The sequence below is a fragment of the Protopterus annectens genome, chromosome 2.part1 (assembly GCF_019279795.1).
Source record: "Protopterus annectens isolate FY-2018-M chromosome 2.part1, PAN1.0, whole genome shotgun sequence".
Lineage (NCBI taxonomy): Eukaryota > Metazoa > Chordata > Ceratodontiformes > Protopteridae > Protopterus > Protopterus annectens.
The window spans coordinates 142561853-142566852 of record NC_056729.1 but is presented as its reverse complement, the minus strand read 5'-3'; positions in this window follow the sequence as shown (position 1 = coordinate 142566852).

Sequence of the window (5000 nt, the reverse complement as noted above, 5' to 3'; positions counted from 1 at the left end):
TGTGGGGTGTGGGTGCTGAGTATACTGTCTTTACACCAAGGTACCCCAGTACATGTCCCAAGGTCCACTGTATGGGGACCACTGTCACCATCAACCATACAGGTAACTGATTACACTATCCAGCCCAATGATGCATGTGCTGTGTGCAACTTATCTGTAACAGAATGGACACACTGACAAGGTAGTTAGCACTGATAAACCCAGATCTCTCAGATGTATGTATGACTGTTATGTGTTTGTCAATGTGTATATGACAGCATGTCAAACTGTGTATTGTTCATAAATAATGAGTACATTCCCATTACCATACTGTATAAAGCCTGGTGATGTTCTTCACTTAACATGTAATCTGGGACACACCTCATCCTAAAAGCTGTGTGGTACGTGCAATTAAGGCCGCACACATTGGTAGCACTAAGTACCTAGTCAGGGGTTCTAGTCTCAGTGTTGCCAAGTAAGAGTGTGTGTGTGTATGTATGTGAAGGGATCTACTTCAGTTTGCAGAATATACATGTCCCAGGAGGTCATCTGTCTGAGAACTGACTGGCAAATATTAACATTTCACAGGTATCATCTTGTGGAAATTCATTCCATCAAAACTAGTAGTAGATGTGTAAATGCCCTCTTCTCCACTGTATAGCTCTACAGCGATACTGGGGTTGGTATATATAGCTGGGTGTGGATCTTGTGGACACAGCCACCATCATTGCGGTTATTGCTGAGTGTACCCCCGCTTAGTTGGCTGTAATACTGTACAGTTCATGTTAACAGGTTAAGTAGTTGTCAAGCACACTATCTGCGGTTCTACACCACCCTACACACTCCAAAGGGTAGGGCTGTGCCACATACACCAGCACACCTATGTTAACCAAGTTGAGGATTGCACTACAGTGGGGAAGGGGACATACACCCTGCCAGTACCATCATCATTGACATTAAACTAGCAGACAGATTATTTCCCAATGTGATGTTGTGCCTATTCTGTCTTTGTAGAATTACACAGGCTAAAATGGTTTCCTTGCAAAAGTACATACATCCATGTGTACAGTATTCTCTGTGTATTGCATCAACACCAAAGCTGCTGTGTGTGTGTGTGTGTGTGTGTGTGTGTGTTATACACAAGCATGTGGTGTGTACCACCCGGTACACTTACCATTGTCCACTGTAGAAGGGCTGCTGGCATCAGCCATGGTGGACACACATGTATACACCCCTCAGACCTATCAGGCATGTGGCACATGCAGTAACTCTTATACAGACGTGTGACTTGTGTTCAGCTGTACCAAGGATATGGCACAGTCAAGATGTCACCACAGTGCCATACCCCTTGTAGGAAACAACAGCAGACCAATATCCTGCTGACACAGACACCTACAACACAAACAGAATACATTATGGAGACCACAATCACTCAGTGTTAATAGCTATACTGCATCATGGTTGGACAGCTACACATCCTGACATGTAAGCATTAAACTTTAGTGCTGAAAACATGTTAGATAGCATTACATTGGTACACTGTAGTACAGTCACCCTGTGCATCAGGACCACATTTGCTTGTCCCTGCATCAATGGATGACAGGGATGTAGCACAGGTATCATCGTATGCACAGGGTGTGTAGTGGGTTTGCCAGAGACCTAGGCTGAGGCATTCATTTGACATCATGTGAGTGTGTTAGGGGGTTTCATTATTAATTGGGCTGTGCAGATGTAGTGTGTGTAGATATGGGGTTGCCCTAGCTGTGTTGGTGATTTGTGTGTGTATGCATGCACACAGCTCTGCCGTGTGACTGCCTATACAGGGGTTTGTTGGACAGCTGCAGACTATACCTGGCAGGGTGTGCAGTTCACCGTCTCCGGCCATAGACATGAGAATTGTGCCTGCCAGGGGTTCCATGGGCACTACCAGGTACAAGCCACATTATGGTACTTTCCCCTGATGATGACATATGTCCACTAGATCTGGGTCCCTCTTGGGACCAGCCAGGCCCATGTGCACTTGACCTGCTATGTTGTGGTGTGGACTCTGCCCCCCGCTGCAGTGCTGGGGCTGGTTCTGCCACTGTGGGAGTGGCTCTGACATCTTGCACATCCACATCGACCTCCACCTGTTGGTGTTGCTGGCCTACACCCACATGACCATTGCACTACTCCCAACATATGCTCAAGCACAGACATTCCACGGTCAAGGATTACCACCATCTCACCCAACCTATCCAAGACCTCTACAAAATAATGGTGGGCACCTGCAAGATCACAGATGTCAATAACAGCAGAATAAGTAGCCCTCTGCAGCCTCAGACCTTGTCTGGTATTCCATTCCATACATGCCTGTGCCTCCATGATGACCTGAAACATGCATCTGGTGACACCAGATGTGGCATGTCTGCCAGGGGCATGATGACCAGCAGCCCTTATGAGCACCCCGTGCATCTGCCTGTGTGGTACCTCGCCGGGCATCTGGCTATGGCTGCTGTGCCCAGACACACATGTCATAGATGCCACACTGTCCTGTCCCATGCCACCACCTGCCATCTGTCCCTCATCTATGGCCACTGGTGATGGGGTATGTATAGGCAATCTGACTGTGTGCGGGGATGGGGTGGAAAACAGTGGGATGTCAAACAATGATACAGCTTCAGACCCTGATAACCCTGCCTGTGCCACAACATACCTATCATCATTGTCAGAGTCTGTATGGACACTAACATCAGTTTGCCTGCAGGAGGAACCTTGACCACCTCTCCACCTGTGAGGAAAAACAAGAAACACACTTTAAGACCTGTACGTCATTGTTTAACTGTACATGAACACACACACACACACACACACACACACACATACTTACAGGTGAGGTTGCACAAAGATATTACACACAGACCTCTCATTACCCATCTGTCAACATGCATGACATATGGCACTCAGCAATGTGCACTGCAGCTATAGTCAATCCCTGTTACCAACATTATACATCTGTGTGATGCATGGGTTGTGTTGATAGGTGATGCCCCTTCCCCTGAAAAACACTACACCCATGTACACACGATTGCTGTGCACCTGTTCAGCACCCTGCCATGTACTGTGCGCCATACCTCACAGGTGTACAAGCCATTGTGGAATGTGTATATGTGTGTCAGTTATGTTCACTCTGATGCTCATAGCCCCTATGTGTTTGTACGACACATACCAGGGATGATATGTGGACAGATGTCAATAGTGAATGTCTAATGTCTGATTTGCAGAGCTCATCAGCAGCGGTGCATGTGTGACCAATAAAATACAATTACACTGACAACCTTTAAACCTTACTGTGGCTATGAGAGGTGTACACACCCTTATTGACATGTCACCCTCTTCCCTGATATGCCTTGGGGCCACAATACTGCAAATGTTAACATTACACAAACCTGATATGTGACATACGACCTGTGCAATAAAATGCAGCATCAAACAAATGTGTTAGTTGTGCAGATGCTGATTGAAATGCATACAACCTGTGGGTGCATAAGTGTGTACAGCCTTAACATGATGGTTTGTTGCACCAACTGTTAAGTGTACTACAGCATCATTATTCCTGGAAGGGGTATACTAGCATGGCCCATCTGCACTTGCCAGTATTTGATTACTCTGCCCTACAAATGTCCCCCAACTCTGCAAGATTGCAAGGTCAACTCATGTGCAAAGCCTTGGAGGTCACACAGTGCCTTCACTATTGTTGTGGAGTCAGGGTTATGTCTGCCACAATTCATGACCTTGACTGTGTGCAGATACAGCCAATCTAAGTGAGGTTTGGATGTCTGCTTCAGTTCACTGTTGTGTTTCAGGATGACACCCCTCCCCATTCTCAGCCTTTTTGCAGATGCTTGACAACTATGGGCTACACAGGAGTGTCATTTTGCAGTGTCCCAAATTCAGAACACCATGTGTACTGGCCTAGTCCCTGCTAATGAATGGCAAACATACAGGTGTACACTAGCACCAGCAAGGTACAGATGGGGATGGTGGGCCTGAGGTGGAGTGAGGTGTTGCTTGTGCAGCACATGTATCTTAATTGATACTGTCTGTAGGTTTTGAACTTGGTCTTGGTACACCATTACACATTGCAACACATGCCTTTGGGGGACTTTTGATGTTATGCATATGCTACCTGCAGAGAGGCCTGGCTGATGTTTCCTGTGGAACAACTGTCCCATCCAATTACCCTAACCCATGGGACACACTTATGTAGAGTCCAGGCAATTGTTGACACAGGTACTGCACAGCCAGTACTTGCTAGACATTCCTGTAAATCTCCGTCAGTGTTGCGGCATTTTACTAGGCAGCCTCCATGACCAGTTTGCAACGTGTCATTATCTGTCTTGGATGGCCATCTGTTTATTTTCTACATTAATGTGTCCCATATATCCTCATCACATACACGACTGTCTGTACTGTTTGTCATGGTATATGCAATGGTGAGGTAAGGCTACATCTCCCACTCCTGCATGTTACCTGCTGGGTATGGGATCCATTCCATGGCTTGTAAGATGTGTGCAAGCCACGGTTGCCTCAGTTGCAGGTGAGTGGGCAAATCTGATGGACATACGTTTTGGACAGCAGACCATTTCTTGGTGTGACATTGAGGACCTTTATTTGCTGGAAGGTGCATACCCATGAAGAGTGAATGCTGTCAGTACCTCAAAAGCTTCTTCCACAATATGTTATTTGGTGTGTGTGCGCACATATGCTTCCAGTGTTTGTTAAGGTATGTATTCCCCATATTTGCTGTCCTAACATAGGATTCCATATTACACATTCATTGCTCATGTTAGGAACACATTACAGGTTGTAAGGGTTGTGGAATGTGATATTGTGATATGCCATTATGTAGATCTGTAACAGTTGCCATTGTAATAGTGGTATATACACTGTTGTAGCACTGTATAAGGGTGATGTTTCAGACATGTTCCTACTGTAGGCCATTTGTCCCACCATTATGTTCACTTCTGTGCACACATCTT